Source organism: Stegodyphus dumicola, chromosome 2 (assembly GCF_044657685.1).
Source record: "Stegodyphus dumicola isolate Sdum_Otavi_A_Nest chromosome 2, ASM4465768v1".
NCBI classification, from domain to species: Eukaryota; Metazoa; Arthropoda; class Arachnida; order Araneae; family Eresidae; genus Stegodyphus; species Stegodyphus dumicola.
The window spans coordinates 226,053,624-226,073,401 of record NC_140769.1 but is presented as its reverse complement, the minus strand read 5'-3'; the positions used below and the strand labels follow the sequence as shown (position 1 = coordinate 226,073,401).

General features: G+C 31.6%; 1 protein-coding gene across 4 annotated transcripts in view; it reads right to left on the bottom strand.

The window, feature by feature from the left end:
• Nucleotides 1-19,778, bottom strand: part of LOC118191747 (protein kinase C and casein kinase substrate in neurons protein 1-like) — a 148,111-nt gene that overhangs the window by 91,871 nt on the left and 36,462 nt on the right. For 2 of the 4 annotated variants that reach the window (XM_035362591.2, XM_035362595.2), the window contains exon 1: nt 16,420-16,657. The exons of 1 other annotated variant lie outside the window; for it this stretch is intronic. The gene's annotated coding sequence lies outside the window, so the exon portion shown is untranslated. Of the gene's footprint in view, nt 1-16,419; nt 16,658-19,778 lie in introns of those variants that run through there. One more of the 4 variants, XM_035362594.2, reaches the window with a different exon arrangement.

Genomic DNA, 19,778 nt, shown 5'->3' with positions numbered 1-19,778 from the left:
ATAGAGATAAAGAATAGCTCTTTTTGCAATTAAATTACTTAGTTTCTTCATGAATAATAGACATTGAAGAAAACTTGAAAGAAGATTTAAATCTCTTATGCTTTACCGAACGGAAACCCAGTGGTGAGTGGAAGACACAAATATTTTATTTCGGGCAAATGAGAACACATTTCTTTTAAATCGCTGGGTTTCCTACTTAAATTTGAGATATAAATTAAGCTTTGCTTAACGGCAATTTACTGCTTTTAAATCACAGAGTTTGTTAATTAAAATTTCACTAATTTCGCACGAAACACAACATAAGTTTTTTTTAAAAAATTCAAAATTTGAGCTTCAAGGTGCACATGTTCGGGTGGAAGACTATGTGTTTAAAATTTGTGGCTGTACGTACAGCCATTTTTCCATAATGAGAAGAACATATATACAAGTACATACATACATACATATAGATTCTACACTATTTAACAATAGAGATATCTGAAATTTTAAATTTTTTAAAGAATAAACTTGTCTTAGAGATGTCATACTGCTTCAAAATGCAATAACCCCTCGACCAGGGAAAGAAATCTTCCGAAATTTCTAATATTTCAAAAGCTCATACGGAAAAGCATTCGCAGACTCGTAAGAAAAATCAGCTGCATGGTAAAGACGTTCTCGAACTTTCGGTTACACAGCGGCTGTTTACAAAATTTTTTTCTGCAGCCAAGCTTGCTCAATGGATGTAAGCAAACAAGGGACGCCGCGGATTAAAAAGCAACAACTCTCTTCCACTCCTGAAGGATGCGCCATGCTCGACAGAGCATGATCTTCAAACTACTTTGCCAAGCAGTCTTGAAATATGTCTGAAATATGACTGCTCTGTTCGTTTCTCTGAAGGAATTATAAATCCTGCCACGACCTTTCTTTTGAACGGGGAAAAAGTTTAAAGGGCTAACGTGTGTATATTAACAACACAAGTGCATAATAGTTTATGCAGAAAAGCAAAGCTTCTCTTTCTAATTAAAGCTTTCTAAGATAAAGCCAAAGATTCACAGTGTTGCTATTAACAATGCACAATGCTTTTTCTGGGTTTCCGTCCTACATAAGGTAATAAAGAACGTACAAATACTTGCAATCTGAAAACTTTTAGTCACAATCTAACATCCTGAAGAACATTTATCATAATGTATTTATATATATGGCTTATATATATATTATAGCTTATATTCATATAAAGCAAATATAAAATTATCTATTCCAATAAAGAAACTCTAAAATTCTCTATTCGTATAAAGCAAATATAAAATTAAAATTAAAAATTTAATTAATTTAATTAAAACTAAAATTCAGTGGCGTAACAGCCCTAATGGGCCGAGGCCTGCAGGCCCCGGGGTGCGTAAGCATATGCCCTGAACAAGTGGTCAGCTTGGTCGCAGGACCCCCAGTGTTTAGTCTCCAAGCGAACTTGATACTCATTTTATCGACCCAAGTGATGGAAATCAAGAGATGAAAGACTGAGTCGACCTTGCCCAGCCCGGGAATTAAACCCCAGACATGGGGTGCTGCTGCGCGATGCGCTAGCCACTGCGCCACCGGGCCTCAATTAAATTAATTACTTAAATTTAATTTAACTTTACTATTTTCTTGTGAAACAATTTTGTTAGTACTTAGCAGCTTTTAGCGCTAATTACCTTGTTTCATTTCACTCTTTTCATTTTTAAAAATTTTTTCAAATGTAACTTGGTTCAAATAGTTTAGCTTTCTTTTAAATATTTTTATGCTTAACTAAAAAATTTCTTTAAACTTTATTTAAAATTTTAATTTCTTTGCAGTTATAATTTCTTAATTAAATTTTTAATTTCATATTTGCTTTATACGAATAGAGAACATTTCTTAAATTCAAATTTCATTCCTTGCAGCAATGGTGCAAAAGAATTATTTAAATTTAATTTAATTTTACTATTTTCTTGTGAAACTATTATGGCTTATATATATATATATATATATATATATGGCTAACGTTTTAATTTTGCTCAAATATTACATTTAATGAATTAGTTCCATTCAATAGAATTTCCAATTCAAATTTTATTTCATAAAAACGGATATTTAGTAATTTTCTTTAACTATTTAATTTAATATTCACTACTTTTTTTAATTTCTTTTTTCAGGAGATAATCTAAAAACTCTATGTACATATACCGATATATACATATTTCAAAAAGAAAGAATTTTTAAAAAAAATCGCTTTTTTTAAATAAAAATATCTACTATTGCCAACTTTTAAAATTACGTTTTTATTACTAAATAAAAGTGTCAATTTTAATAGTTCTGGTTTAACCAGAAAGATATAAAGATATTAAAAAACGTATATCCGAAAAAAGGAACAGAGCTTCATGCAATCTATATGATATAACAGTCTGTTACTTTAAAATAGGCCTTTCAATGTCACTCCAACTTCTCCCCATTTGTGATTGCAGTTCGTGCCGTCATAACTCAATAGCATTTACCTTCTCGATCTCATTTGAGATTACACTTTACGTCAGCCCTCATTCGCATGCTTTTCATAAAGCGGAACATGTTAAACAGAAATGAAGTTGGGGGAGGAGGATTAAGGGAGTCACTTTTTTTTTTCCACTGCTGTTGTTTCCATGGTTTCGAGTCAAAACGGGAGACGGAAAATTAAAGTAACAGGCTATAGTAGGTTTGGTCATAAACAACAGATTTTATTTTAAATGCAGATGATAGTATACACAAGAAATATCGTTATACATTTTGCAATTGACTCATTTTAGAATGTTGACAATGTGTGTTGATATTTTTTGATTATACGCATTCTCGGTTTATTCAGCAGAACTGATGATTTTTGGCGTACTTTTGACTACACATGAAACAATAGCCGACTCTCACATGCGCATATCATCCGCGTATTTCATTATATAGATTTTACCCGCTTTGTATTTAACTGTGATTTCACTGATCAGTATTTTCAGTCATATAAGTGATATCGTCTGTAATTATTCTTTTCTGATAAAGTTTCTTGTTTCTTACGAAATGCTTCTTTTTATAAGCTTCTATTAAAAAAAAAAAAATAAAATAAAAAAAAAAAAAAAAAAAATAATCAGTATTTAGAAGCCACCAAAATAAAAAATTTAAATAGTCGCTGATGAGTTGGCGACTCGTAGGGCTGCGGATAATCAGAATGTACCATCTATTTCCTTTACGACAATCATACTAAATATAATTATTACTGCAAAATACTATTAAGATAATAAAAAGTTTTAAAAAATTAATTTAACACTGTATCGAGCAACGCAATTTTAAAGTACTAAAGATAAAATGAACGACTGTAGACGTCATCGATTAGCGATATCTATTGAAGATGGAAAAGATTTATTTGAAAGTGAAAACAGTTGTTTTGAGACATTAAAAATCTCATAAATATTAATCGATGAATTAATTCACGCAAAATTACACTAATCCTCCGGATTTCTCTGATTCTACAATCGGCAAAGGAAATCAAAATTTTGAAAAATGCGTTATTTGCTTTTGACAAAGTACACTATGCTAATTTGCCTCTGAAAAGGGTTGCTTTTCTAGATGACTTTCTAAGGGAAACTGGGTCATTATTCATGCGGATGGTATCATTGCTATTCAGCGTTAGACTCTGCGCTGGTGGCCAACTATGACTTCGAGATCCTGCGTTCAGAGTAAAATGATCGTATGTCCCGGATTTTAGTACAGTGTCCCACTTCAAGTTACCTCCAACTCGCATTTTATAAATATGGTTGACATGAATTTGTTTAGTATCATTTTATATGGTCAGATACTGCATTAAGAAGAGGTCTCTGTGGGATAAGAAATAAACTGTTGACCATCCAATAAAACTAAATTAATTGTATTTTAAAACCGCATATTCTACGGATAATATTAAAGATGCCCTTAAAGGACGCAAGGGCTGTCTGACTAAGAGCCTTTGTGGAAGATTTTTTGATGGGAACGAGTTGGTATTTACGTTACACATCGAGAAAATAACAAATACTCCCAGGAAACAAGCCTTTCGCTAGGCCATGAACCCGGTTGAATTAAAAAGTTCAATAAAATTTTGTACACGAGGTTACTTTCTTCAATATCTATTATCATGCACGAAACATATATTTCACCCATTTTCAACCATGTCTTTCTCAGCTCCTATGCCTCTATGAAATACATTTTCCAACCACTTTTGGGTTATTTTGTTGTGAGGTAACGGTAAGTATATAGCTTGCCACATTTGTGTCAGTTTATGCCGTTTTCTCCACAAACGGAAAAATATCGTACACCCTTAAGTTTTATACCATGTGTATGTATAAATATTTCGTCATTAAACTAATACGTTGTAACTGTTTGCTTTCGTATTCCTGATTACCGGTTACTGATGGTAAACGTTGGTATCTAACAAAATGGTTCAGTGAAAGCGCGAAATATATTGGGTTTACAAGCAATTTTCGAACTTTTATCAACTCACTATGGTAACTGACAAGATTTATCCACAAAAATCTGACATTTACCAGTTTTCAAGCTTTTACGCTAATATGTGTATGTGTGTAATCGTAATTTTATCGACGGTGGATGATGCAGATGCACGATGGCGGTGCATATACGATGTAGTTACGGTGCATAAATAAATATATTAGTCGTCGTCGTGGCCAATTTAAAGATTTTTTTTTAATTCTTCACATATTTTTACATGAAATATATAGCTTAAATAGGCGCAATCGGCACGCTCCTTCTTGATCACATTTGTATCCTTTTACATCTTTATAATAATTAATTTCGATGGAAGAAATATATGCAGGCAGGATAGAGAATAAGCGAAGAGTAAATGCAAAGATTAAAGTTAGAAGGTTAGGTTAAGAGTGAATCAGTTTTGTTTTGTTGTTTTGTTAGTCGAAACAGATTTTAACTATTTTAACATTATTATTTGCTGAAACATTATACAAGTACCTCCGTCATTAACATTATATAAACATGTAAAAGTATTAATTTTGAAATAGCACAGTTTAAAAAAAACTTTTTACAATCATGTTACTATTTTTAGAACACAAGGGGGGAAAACCCCAAATTAAAAAGGAGAATTAAGGGGTTCCTGTAAATTAAAGTTAGTTATTTTATCTTGCATATACATTATTAACAGTATTTGTAGAGAAACTACTCGCACAAAAAGTTAATAATGCCATAGCCTCTAGATGCACACAGATCTTCGTAGTGTATATTTCAAAATAAAGCTAAGATGGCACTAAGCTTTTATATGTTTGCAGTATAGTATAAGCTGAAGGAACAGAAGAAAAATTTATTTGCATTAGAAAGTCGAACAATTTTCAACTTTTTTTAAGATGAATCGATAAACAGCCTTCAGTTTTCTAAATTACATAACAGCTTAAATTCAGTGTCCTCGACTATCATGAAAATAACATTTACTGTCATGAAAATATTATACTTACAATTAATAAAAATACTTTACTTGATATCGGTATTTCATTTTATAGTACTTGTATAATTAACTATAGTTATAGATTTTTAATAAGCGCCAATGACGAAAACGTATTTTCAGTAACAGAATGTCAATACCATTTTCTGCTTAAAAATGCTTTTTTACCCATAAATCAATTCTTATATTTTTAAAACTATGGATAACGAAGCATTTTAATGGCCAGTTATGGAGTATGGGAGCTCTAAATTATACAGAAAACATACTCAATATTTGATTACGGAATATTGCAATTCTTTTTATTTAAGAGAATCACGGAAGTTGATTTGGAGTCCTGTTCACAAGTTGCAGCATCCAACTCTTTACACTCACAGGATTTAAAAGCAATCCCTCTTACGTATGCGGCGAAAAATATTATCCATTGTATTACGAGAACATCATTCTTTCAGAAGAAGAAAAAAAGAAGTTCGTAATTCTTTTCCAGCTGCCAATGGCATGTGCGAAAAAACTTCTTAAGCCATGTAGAAGATTGTGACATTTCACTGCGCAACGGAGTAGAGAGAGGCAAACACTTTTTCGCTTGACTTCTTACAGAATAAACATTTTATACTCATAAAATGTTTTAGCAATGTGACTGTCCTTCTCTAAAGAACACTTATTTCAGAATTGTTTTAAATTTTTTAAAAATCTAATTTATATACTATTAGTTTTGATTTTGTCCAACACAGAAAGACATTTTCAAAGATAATGGTCTCCAGAAGCTGAGTTTTAGGCCACATTCAAGAAGACACGATACGAGCATAAAATGTAGCTTATATTTAGATTGTCCAATAACTTAACTATACGCGCTGATTTAAAATACCCGGCTCAATTTCAGATGAGCATTAATTCCATGCCTATTAAATGCATATTAATCTTTACATATAATAAAAGGAAGAGTCTGTCTGTCTGTGTGGTGTCTTTCGTTCGTGCTGCGCGTAAGTTATAGACCCAGGGCTACGAATTTTGGTACATAGGTGCAACAAGATAACAAACAGCCAGTGCACCTCGAAGCGATTTTTTTAATGTTTTTTTTTTTTTTTTTTTTTTTTTTTATGAAATTGCATCAAATCAATGGCACGCAGCCATTGTTGCTGATATCAGCAAAGTTGCCATTGGGAAAAATGAGGGCGATAATTCTGTGCAGTTTTTAAATTTAATGTTTCTCTTGGATACTGGACGTTTGTCGAGAGGTACTTTTTACTCGGATACGACGTTTGTCGAGAGTATGCTTGTTTTCCGGTACATTTAAAAGCCAGAGAAAGGTTGGCCGCATAGCGATTAGTTTTAAATCAAATGAAAATTTAAATCTCAGGATTCTAAAGTATCTTAAAACGTTGAGTTTAATAAGTATGTTTTTTACTGAAATGCGTTGAATCAGTTGTAAATTTTCGAATATGTTTAAGATACTCCACTACTGTCGCTGCGGAGATAAAGTTACGTTAGCGTTATTTGAATATGGCTAAGCAACAGAGGGCTGTCTGCCTAAGGGAAAAAATGCTTCCGTGGAGGAATTTTTAAAGGAAATCGGCCTGATATTCACGTTACACATGGGAGAAACCAGGAAAACCAACCGTGCAACCAGCCCATTCGCTTACGATCGAACCTGAGTCGAAATCCCAGCATTCAACAGTCATAACCAGTCAAGCCAGAGGTGAGGCTGTGCTGCGAAGAGGATAACAAACGACACGTTGCAGCAAAGTACTTCAAGATACGACTAACGTCTTTTCGCTTTTCACGTAACTAAAAAAAATAAAACAAAACACTTCCAAGTGAAAAACTTGCAAAGCGTATGCACACTTGTACTTCAGTTGCAGTAAATTTAACGGTCATAAAAGGCTTTCTAGGTGATGCCACAAATGTTTAATAAAGAGATGCCCGGTCTATTTGGTAAATTCTATGATCATAAAATCAAACACTTCCGACAGCTGTTCTTCGAAGTCGGGTATTATAATTCATTAAAACAAATGAATCATTTACGGTAGTAGCAAACGGTCTCACATATTAATCAAATACCTTACATCCAACTACCTCAAAGCATTCGTGGATTCATTAGCAAACAGACAGAGGTGTCTGTTTGCTAATGAATGCCAAAAATGTGAGTGCCAAAAAACATTTCTGCGTAAACCAGGCTATTAAGCCCTCTAGAAACAACTTAATGAAGATGCTCCATCATAAGGCTGCCTTCATCCTGATGCATCTTTATATAGTTTTTAGCTTGCGAAAGAATCTTTAATAAAAGTGAGCGCAGTTTCATACACAGCATCCTTATCTAAGTGCAACTTTCATTTACTTATTTAATCAATCTAATTAATAATAATAATAGTAACGCATTCTTTGATTTTTCGAAGCAAGAAACTTGGAAAAAACTGAACCGAGTCAAAGACTTTCCAACTAAAAACTTGAAATATACTGATAACTATATCACAAGGATACATAGGAGGGTCACGTATAACTTCTTTTTATACCCTGATTCAAAGAATGCATTTACACCTTTTTGACGTTCTATGAATGATAATTAAATAGGCGGAATTTAAATCATCCATGACGATCGTTCTGATTTCACGAAGAATCAAAGAATTTGGCTCTTGCTAAGTTGTTAACATAAAAAATCATGTACCGCGTCTTACAACACTTCACAGGAATCTATCAGATAGTTACTTTATGATAAGGCTGCGTCTGTATTTTATTAAATCATAAATGCTGCGACAGTATCAATGAAAATATTCTCAATATCAGTCATTCAGATTTTCATAAACAGTATTCGAAAAGGTATTCCAAGTGAACCTTGTTTCTCTTCAGAAAGCTAAAATAGAGCATTTTTAGCAAATAAACAAAATACTGCAAACGGTAAGATTTTTTTAACCCAAACAAAATTCCTAATGTCTCGAAACAGGATTTTGTGTCGCTCACTATAAACGGTTGTATCGTTTTCCTGATTACTGCTATCGAATATTATGGTTCTCTATCATTTTTAAAGTATTAAAATAATGAGCATTCTGCATGTAGGTACTTATGTTCCTCGCAAAATGACGGTACCCAGAGCCATCAAATTCTGAATAACGTAGTCCTCCACTCGAATATGTGCACCAGTCAGCCTGAATTTTGAAATTCGAATTTTATATTTCACATTTTGTAAAATTTCAACGAATTTTTGATTAACAAACTTAACGATCTGAAAGCGAGATGTAGCAACACTGTACAGAAAAAAAATCTGATGTGTACACCACATGACTTCCTTGTACGGAATATTAAATTATACGCATTTTTTCTTGCATTTTATTTAAACTTATTAGATTGAATTAAACCTACTTCACCGACCGCGCATAAACCATAATAGAATAAATGCATTCTTTAAAATTCACTTTGTTTACCATAGCGACACTTTGGCGCTAGGTTTACTTAACAGTATTATATTTCATTCATATTATAACTCAGAATGCTCAAAATGTATATCATTTAAAGAATTATCTAATCGTTGCCACATGTTCTATTCAAATACTATAATAAAGCTAGAACTATGTATAAAAGAAATTAAGAAAATAAAACAAAAAAGAAACAGTTTTTCACAGACGATTCAGTATTTCTCATTTAATTAATTCAGTTCTTACTTCGCGAGAAGGCAAATATACATAAAAACTCAAAATATCTATTTTAAAAATTACGAAGTAAATCTCAAACGCTTATTTCCTCGAAAAAAATTCCAGAAAGAATTAAGTATGATTTAATTGGCAATAATAAATGAATGCGTTATCTTTGTTGTTGCGAAGCTAAGTTTCTTGGATAGATTGGCAACAAATCCACTAATCAGTCTCCTGTTTCAAATGTAAACATTAATGGCCGCCATTAAAAACAGGCTTAGCGGTTATTAAACAACTTTAAAATTGCTGATAATTCTAAAATTATTGCACACAGATTTACTAAAGGCATAAAACCTTAACCGGAAGATAAAAACAATATAATTCAATCATTTTTAAAGAAAAAAATGTGCAATTTACAAACATATAAGAGTAAAGAAACTGAGATCACTGAGCCGGGTAATAGAGTGGATATATATATATATAAATATATTTATATACGTTTCGTGCGGCCGATTGCAACCAAAATACGAGGTGCACATCTACATGTTATAGCAGTCCTATATACAGAATTTCAACGTTCTGAGGCTACTCGTTTTTGAATTATGCGAGATACGCACGTACGTACATACGTTATTACTATATTAAATTATACGCATTAGGTAATAATTTAATATAGTAATATAGTAAATAGGCGGAATTTAAATCATCTATGACGATCGTTCTGATTTCACGAAGAATCAAGGAATTTGGCTCTTGCTAAGTCGTTAACATAAAAAATCATGTACCGCGTCTTACAACACTTCAGAGGAATCATGATATGATTCCTCTGATTTCCTTATGATAAGGCTGCGTTTGTATTTTATTAAATATTACGCCACGAAAAATTCTCTTCAGAATTAACTTTAAAGCAGTTTTATAATTTTTTTTGAAGGAAAAGAGTATTTTATTCTGTCCTTACGTACAGATATCACGCAAAAACATCGTTAAATTGCATTCGATAGCGGTCAAAATGGATATTTTCGTTGAAATATGCTGCCTGAAACTTTTCGCGATTACAATACTTCCTTTTTACTTCGTACAAGGAAGTAAAAAACGGGCAACATTGTACGGAATAAAACAATCTCCAGCTTGCGAGACTGTTTATCGGAAATTAAATTTATGCTATTTTTAAATATTTTATGATTTTGCTGTAGAACTGAATTTTATGTGGCGTAAGTGAGAAGAACATGATATTTAATTAAAAATTTAGTACACAAAACGTTAATAATAAAAAGAAGAAAACAGAAAAGTTTTGCAAGCCATCTTACTAAGAAAACTGAACAGGAATATATGATCTGATAAACTTAGAAAAAACTGCTTAGAGAAGACTGAAAAAAAAAAAAAAAAAAAAAAATCTGATGTGTACACCACATGACTTCTTTGTACGGAATATTAAATTATACGCATTTTTTCTTGCATTTTATTTAAACTTATTAGATTGAATTAAACCTACTTCGCCGACAGCGCATAAACCACAATAGAATAAATGCATTCTTTAAAATTCACTTTGTTTACCATAGCGACACTCTGGCGCTAGGTTTACTCAACAGTATTATATTTCATTCATATTATAACTCAGTATCAGTATCAATCTTGCCTTTTAGACAAGAAGAAAGATGATGAGGACTTTGGCGAACGCCGTTTCCTCCCATTCGTGAGGGTTAATATTGAAATTAACAACAAACGTTTTTTACAAATTTTTATTAAACATATACAAACATCCATGCCTTCTCTGGGATTCGAACCCGGACTTCAGAATGCACAAAATGTATATCATTTAAAGAATTATCTAATCGTTGCCACATGTTCTATTCAAATACTATAATAAAGCTAGAACTATGTACAAAAGAAATTAAGAAAATAAAACAAAAAAGAAACAGTTTTTCACAGACGATTCAGTATTTCTCATTTAATTAATTCAGTTCTTACTTCGCGAGAAGGCAAAAATACAAAAAAGCTCAAAATATCTATTTTAATAATTACGAAGTAAATCTCAAACGCTTATTTCCTCGAAAAAAATGCCAGAAAGAATTAAGTATGATTTAATTGGCAATAATAAATGAATGCGTTATCTTTGTTGTTGCGAAGCTAAGTTTCTCTAGATTGGCAACAAATCCACTAGTCTCCTGTTTCAAATGTAAACATTAATGGCCGCCATTAAAAACAGGCTTAGCGGCAATTAAACAACTTTAAAATTGCTGATTGCTAAAATTATTGCACACAGATTTATTAAAGGCATAAAATCCTTAACTGGAAGATAAAAACAATATAATTCAATCATTTTTAAAGAAAAAAAAAATGTACAATTTACAAACATATAAGAGTAAAGAAACTGAGATCACTGAGCCGGGTAATAGAATGGATATATATATAAATATATTTATATACGTTTGGTGCGGCCGATTGCAACCAAAATACGAGGTGCACATCTACATGTTATAGCAGTCCTATATACAAAATTTCTGAGGTTCTGAGGCTATTCGTTTTTGAGTTATGCGAGATACGTACGTACAGACGCCACGAAAAATTCTCTTCAGAATTAATTTTAAAGCAGTTTTATAATTTTTTTGAAGGAAAAGAGTATTTTATTCTGTCCTTACGTACAGATATCACGCAAAAACATCGTTAAATTGCACTCGATAGCGGTCAAAATGGATATTTTCGTTGAAATATGCTGCCTGAAACTTTTCGCGATTACAATACTTCCTTTTTACTTCGCACAAGGAAGTAAAAATAGGAAAATGTATGCCAACACTTAACACTGCATCGAGAGTTCAAACAAATGGTGCTGTATACTTTTCAAAATTTTTTTAAATTTCTGTTGATTTGTATACGGCTAAGTGCGAAGAAAATACTTTATACTAAAACTTAAAAGGGAAAAAGAAATGGGCGAGTGCAAAAGCAGACTGGTAGGTAGCCAGCTTAGCGAGAGCGGGAAAAAAAACTTAAAAATGCCTTTTAGGGGACAGTTAAAATCTGAACCCTTTCAGACTTATTTTTTAAATCTTATCATTCAGCACAAGCAGCGAGTGATAGCTGCAATTGCACTAGCAACAATAACTACTAATTCAATACCTCACATTACGAAGAAAATTTATGACAGGAAAAAGGAAGAATAGCAATGTGAATGCTGAATAAAGACGTTATGCACGCAGCAAATTCTTTACTGTGACAAAGATATACGTTTCCTTTGCAAATATTAAACAGTTCTACAGCATTAGGAAACAATGCATCGAAATTCTAGAACGCAGTTTTAAACAAATACTGAGAAACTTCCCGTGGGTTCAGAAAATTCTGCAACTTCAAATTTTAAGTTATTTAGACCTCTTCCAAAACAGCTTTTTTTCCTTACTTCATTGTTATCCCCTCTTCGAGAGGTTAATAATATTTAATTTGTTCTCCAATTCCCAATAAATCTTGTCTACTGCAAATAAAAATCAGAAACAAGAGAGTTATGTTATCGCCAATGGAGGATGAATATCTTTTTGTTATTTATCTTTAATGTCATAAAAGGCCTTCAACATAATTAACTGATGTTTACAGCACAACTAACTGTATAAATCAAAAGTTACTTTAAATATACTGCTAAATAACATTTGCAACATGTGTCACAAATAAAATATGACTCGAATATTTTGTAACCTTACAGATTGCAAAAATTTCTAATTCTACTTTCCTTTCTCTGAATTCGAAATAAGACTGAATGATGATGATGAAATTTTGTCGTAACGTACAGATTTCAATCTTTCATTTTCTTTTAATTTTATTCAAACGGTAATGTATTTTTTAGTATTTCAATATTATTCCACTTACATCATTTTACATTTAAAAAAGAAACGCGGAAATAAATGTTTAAAACTGAAATTCAGTTTTGAGTTTTATTTTAATTTTAAAGATTTCGTTTTATGATACGGCAGCAATAGATATTACTTTTATCGCAGAAAAGAATCAAACTATTTGTATAATTATTTACGCTTTTTTAATACTTTTAACAGTTTTTTGTGATGTTATACCCAGAGATTTGAAGAATGCAAGTTAAACCCACCCCCGTGTATTTGTCATTTTCATGTATTGCACGACTTATACTATTAAATTATAATGCTAACATAACAAATAGACATTAACCAAACTGCAATGAATAAAAAATTAAATTAAATTAAAAAATCTTAAATTGAGAACGAAATTTTGAAACGCAAGTTACACCTTTCAAAAAATCTTATGTGTACACCATATGGCTTTCTTGTACGGAATATTAAATTATACGCATTTTTTCCTGCATTTCATTTTAACTTATTTCCTCGAATTTCATTAGAGATACATTTCTCATTCAATTAATTCAGTTCTCACTACGCGATATGGCAAAAATAGACAAAAACTGAAAATATCTATATTAAAAATCGGAAGATATAGAAAAACATAAAACAACAAATACAGTTAAAATAATTTTAAAGAAAAATTTTTTACAATTAAAATTACTGTTTCTACTCAAAAACAAGCAATTCGGCCCGCGGGTAAGGTGCACAAAACTGAAAGTTTACTTTTGGTCTCACTCGGCAAAAAAAGACACCGAAAGCATAAAAATAAAAACTGACTTAATTTGTTGTGGACGCTATGGTGAGTCAATATACAAGATAATTTAATAACTCAAAGGATAATTCCAGAATGGATTAAGCATCATTTTATTCGCAATAATAAAAGAAGATGTTACTTTGTTGTTTCGAAGCTTAGTTTCTCTAGATTGGCAACAAATTCCACTATTTTGCAATAAATCCGCTAGTAAGTTCAAATGTAAACAAATTTGGCTGCTATGGTTAAAAAAAAAAAAAAAAAAAAAAAAAAAAAAAAAAAAAAAAAAAAAGGCTTAGCCGCAGTCATAAAGCTTTTAAATTGTTAATAACTCTAAAACTATAACATGCAGGTTAACTAAAGGCATAAAAACCTTAACCGGAAGATAAAAACAACATAATTGAATCATTTTTAAAGAAAAAAATGCACAATTTACCAACATATAAGAATAAACAAAACTGACCTCGCCAAGACGAGTAACAGAGTTGATATATATGCAATGAAAGAAAAATTTAAAGAAGTACTGATGCCGGAACGCAAATTTTACATTTGTGGCTACAATTCACTTGGCAGTCTAATCGTACCTATTTCCAGAACATTTACATTTTTTAATATTATTGCGATAGGAAGAGAACACAGCGCAATTGCTTGCGCTGTGGAGGTGCACATCTACATGTTATTAGCAGTCTCGCATGCAAAATTTCAACATTCTGAGACTATTATGGATTTTGAGCTATGCGAGATACATACGTACGTATGCTAACGAAACTTTGGGCTAAAAAAATTTAAAAACAGCATATCTTTAGAATTTCCGACACAGAGTCTCAGGCGATCGAGATAATCTCCACCCCGAAATTGTTGAGATTTTAATAAAAAATCGTTAACGTTTTACAAAATTTGCGAGATACATACGCTCTCGCATAACTCGCGACGCCACGAAAAAATCTCTTCTGAATCCATTTTAAATAGGTTTTATAATTTGCTTGGGGAAAGAGTCCTTTATCCTAATCCTTACGTACAGATGTCACGGCTCATTAAATTGCATTCGATAGTGATTAAAATAGCTATTTTCGTTGAAATATGGTAACCGGAATTTTTCGTGATTACAATACTTCCTTCACTTTACAAGAAAGTAAAAAGGATCATCTATCTGCCTATATCTAACACAATTAGCAATAAATGAATTGAGTACGTGATAAATTAAATGCAGTCTTGTAACTCGACTCAAAAATAGAGCTAATTATCATGACAGAAAACTAAAGATTCAAATAAACATACCCAGTTTATCCTGTCTACACCATAACAGGGATACTCCATGACATTGTAAGCACTTTTTATACTTTAAAATGCAATCATTAAACTTTTTGATTAGCAAAACCCTTTTTTATTATTATTTTAGAAAGCGTGAAAATATTTTATAGCCAATTTCCGAAAACCTCGTTTTATGCACTCACAAAATATCATAAAATATTCAATACTTAAATACGAAAGTGAACTATTTGACTGTTAATGTTTTTTATACAAATTGTTAATAAACGAAATACATTAATTGTCAAATTATTCTGCATTTCAGATACACGATTACATAATCAGTTAACACAAGAATCGCAAAATTCATTAAAAATAATCTGACAGATTTTATTATTACGCCCAAATGGGCGTTTTATTCACTTACACACACATACACGTTTCGAGAACATTTGGGCTGACAAAACTTTGGGCTAAAAACAATTAAAAACAGCATATCTTTAGAATTTTCTTAGAGTCTCATTCGATGAAGATAATTCCCCTCCCCCCCGAAATTGTTGAGATTTTAATCAAAAACTCGTTAAAGTTTTACAAAATATGAAAGAAACAATAAAACGAATCTGAAATTACAAATTCTGTTTTCCCCGTGCCCACATCCGTGTGGAAAACTACGTTATTCAAAATTTGATGACTTAAGGTATCATTGTTTTTTCACAATGCGAGAAACATTTATACATTCAAGCAGATTGATTATTTATTTTTTTTAACATAATATAGGGCGATAATATTTGGTGGAACCAATTTGAAAAGTGATACATCGCATTTAAGTGATTCAATGCAAAATGCCGTTTCAAGACTAATAGCCTTTCTGGGTTAAAACGGATGTTCTAGGGATGAATTTCTGAGTTACTCGTCCGAGTGCCTGGAAATATTATAGAATTTTAAACAAAAAATACTGTAAAACGAAAAAAAATGTGTAAACAATTTTAGCACGAATTTTTACGAAAAAAAGATATCTGACACAATTATTCCACGATATATTGTTAAAAAGATATATAACAATTATAAAATTAAATCATGGTTCTAATATCAATTTCTCGAGTGGCGAAATGGATAGAGGTCTCATTTTCTGCGCAATAGTTTTCTTCTAATCTCGTAATATTAATAACTGAACTCAATAAATAAGAAGAGAGCAATACAAGGAATAATACCTGACCGATCGAAAAAGCTCCATTTGAACATCAGCATTATTAAATTTATAACAATCTAAGAAACTATGTGAAGTTTTCAGCTAGTTGATAAGGAATTGACTACTTTGCATAATAAACTGTTGATGCAATAAACAAATGTCAAATTAATTGTCTGAAATAATATTTTAGTATAGAAAACTGTTTTATTGCGGATTGGCTTCGGAGAATTCTTTAAACATCGATAATATAAAAAGACAATAAAATCGAAAACAAAAAATCAAACACTTAAAATCAAAGACCAACTTACATTTTTTTGACGAATCCTGTCTGGTCATTCGGCCAATTTTCAGATTTCGGCCCCCGTCGGCATGCAGTCCGCTTACTCATCGGAATGTCCAGAGACTACCGATTGCCAAGAAAAGAAAACACCCGGGGCCATACCAGGATGCCGTTCCGGTTTATAAGCTGAAGACAAGTTGTTCAACCCTTTTTCCTCTCACTCAACTTTCTGAGACCGAGACAAGAGGGACAATTCTCTCGCTCACCGAGTCGTTCGAACCTCACTGACGCAGATAATCGGTTGCTTCCAGAACGATTATGGCAAAGAACGGATGGAGAAGACGCAGGGGTGGAACTCAGTGAACCGAAGAGCTGCGTTCAGAACGCGCGTTCTTCAAATATTTTTGAACAGTGCCGGCAAGTTATAGCTATCATTTACTTCACGTGGAAGACGTGGGTAATGTTTTTTAATTTGATTTACGATAAATTTTCACATAACAGAGAACGAGCTAAACGCATAAGAAATTTTCAATAATGAGTGAAATATATTTTGAAAAAAGGTAAAAAACTGAAATTTCTAATACACGGATAAGACACTTTTTTTCCCCATGCGTCCCCCATTTTTTTCCCATTCTGTCTCTGCATTTACACGGAGGTGTCAAGCCCACGTTATAAAACTGAACAATAAACAAAAAAATAAACGTATGCCACGTCAAATTCGAAAATGAAAAGAAGATACGATTTTATGATTTAGATATACTGAATACGCGTCTTGAATACCTAAAAGACTTTCATAATCTTTTTCTTCCATCGATCTGCTCGTTTTCTTCAGAGGCACGTTTATATTTTTCTCTATAATATTTAGAATACAACATAATCATAATATAATTGCAAATAAATAACTTAAGACTAAGAATTTGAACAAAAGTTTTGAAAAAATGGCTTATGTTTTAGCATTTTTGTATTATTACTATTTTTAATTTCACAAATATAAATAAGTTTTCAAAAACAAAATTATAGATTCGAACTGCACAAATGTTCGATTTGAATCAATGTGATTGCTGCACTTGATGTATAGATGCAATACTTTTAAAACTCGGAATAAAATTGCTTAACTCTTAAGTCATCTCATTCAACAACTTGCATCTATTAAGTAAGAGAAGGGAAAAGTCAATAACGGTTGTCGGTAACAGTTTTTGCATAAAACACTTATACATTCAAAAACAATATTATCGATTTAAAATATATTAAATAATTTTTGTATATTTTCCTCACATATTTATTTTAAATGATTTCTCCCTTACTACGTGCTAATTGCTAAATTTGTATTTGGGGGGGTAATCAATGGGATCTTGCCAATCCGATCAATTGCCGGTGCATATTCGGCTAATCAAGCCTTTGATCACCACTGACCCATTTAAAATGTCATCGACCCTAGAGGGTCAATACGACTCCGTTGGGAATTTCTGACATAAACCAACCAATAAACGATGTTTCAAAGAAAGGCAGAATTCGGAATCAAACTGAAATTGTATAATTGCAGACCAATTTGAAATCAAACTGAAATTCTATAATCTCGCATTAAGAAAATGATTCAGTTCACTTTTGAATTCATGTTTGCATAAATTTAAGTAAACAGAAAATAAATAAATAATAAATTAAAGAAAATAAATAATAAAAGGCAGTTTTGGTTACCATTTTATCAAAAGATTTAGGGAACAGATTTCAGTACTTCAAAGAGTACCTGCACTTCAATATGTTTATTAGTCCAAAGGGCCAATTCGCCCAGTAGGACTATTAATATCGTTTTGGCATTTTGCTTCGATTCACGATAAGCGTTGTTTCACTTTTCAAATTGTTGCCACCAAATATTATCGCTCTGTATCATATTTAAAGGAATTAAATTATGAAAAATCTGCATGAATTATTTATGTTTCTCACACTGTGATAAAACAACGGTACCTAGAGTCATTAAAATTTGAATAGCATACGTTTCCACCCGAATAGGAGAATCTGGGAGTCCAAATTTGGAATTTGTTTTATTATCTATTTCATATTTTGTAAAACTTTAACGAATTTTTGGTTCACAATCTCAACGATTTCAAAGCGAGCAATGGCAACACTGTACAGGGAAAAAGGGAAAAAAAAAAAAATATATATATATATATCTCCAACACGCGATACTGTGTATCGGAAATTCTAAAGATACACTCATTTTAAAACTATTTTGTGATATTGCTGTTGAACTGAATTTTATGGTTTAAGTGCGAAGAGCATGATATTTAATAAATAAAGGTAACACACAAAATGTTAAAAAAGATGCCCCTTTAGGACGTAATTTGAAATCTGAAACCTTTCAACTTTTTTTTGTTACGCCCTCTTTTTAAACGTAAAACCGAAGCTTTTTCGGAAACCTCTTAAATTTCCGAAAAAGACCTAAAAATAAAATTCAAATGAATTGCGTATACGATACTATAGCTGAAAATCTCAGCTTGAAAATTACACATGGCAGTTAGCTATTTCTTTTCTCTCAAAACGGACATTTTGTGAAATTTATTATCGGTTATTCTACTTTCAAATTTCCCAGTCTAGTCTTAGCAACAAAAGAAGGATTTAGAAGATTAAAACCGTTATGCTTCTTACTAACATACATCCACACACACATCAGTTACGCACAAACTGCGAGAATCATCTATCTCATTCATTTGTGAGTACCAACATTAATTAAAATTTTAGTTAATAAGATAAAAGAGTATCCGAACTCTAATAGCCTTGAATTATTACACACAAATATAAATTTTCTTCTACAAGAATTAATTATTTAGTACCAATATAAAATTAAATTTTAATTTATTTTAAATATATAAACTAATACAAATATATACTAAAAAATTTGCTTCCGAAGGAAAACATGAGTCAGGTAGTCGTCAGAACATTCTAATTTATAAAAGTAATCCCCACTTGAAGAAAGCTTGAGAAACGCTGGAACTTGTTTCTTAAACTGCAACTGGAATGTATTAAAATTACAGTTAAACGGATTTCTTTATGTAGATGGAACTTTAACAAGTTTATTTACCTAAAAGAAAAGTTTTCACCACTTCGCAAACATTCTCTGCTTATGACAGGAAGAATTAATATTTTTAAATAACATCATCCTCCCGTCTGGAATGTACAAATAATTTAAACTAATTTTTAATACATACTTCTCAATCGCTATCAAATCAATCTGGTTTACTTAATTAAAGAAAAACACGGGAAGGCTTTCTGCCTTAGGGAAGGGATGCCTTCGTGGAAGACTTTCTAAGAGAAATAGCTCGTATACTTGCGCTATCAAATCAACTCAAACACAAACGTAATGCATTTTCAAAAAAAGGATCACTGTTCATA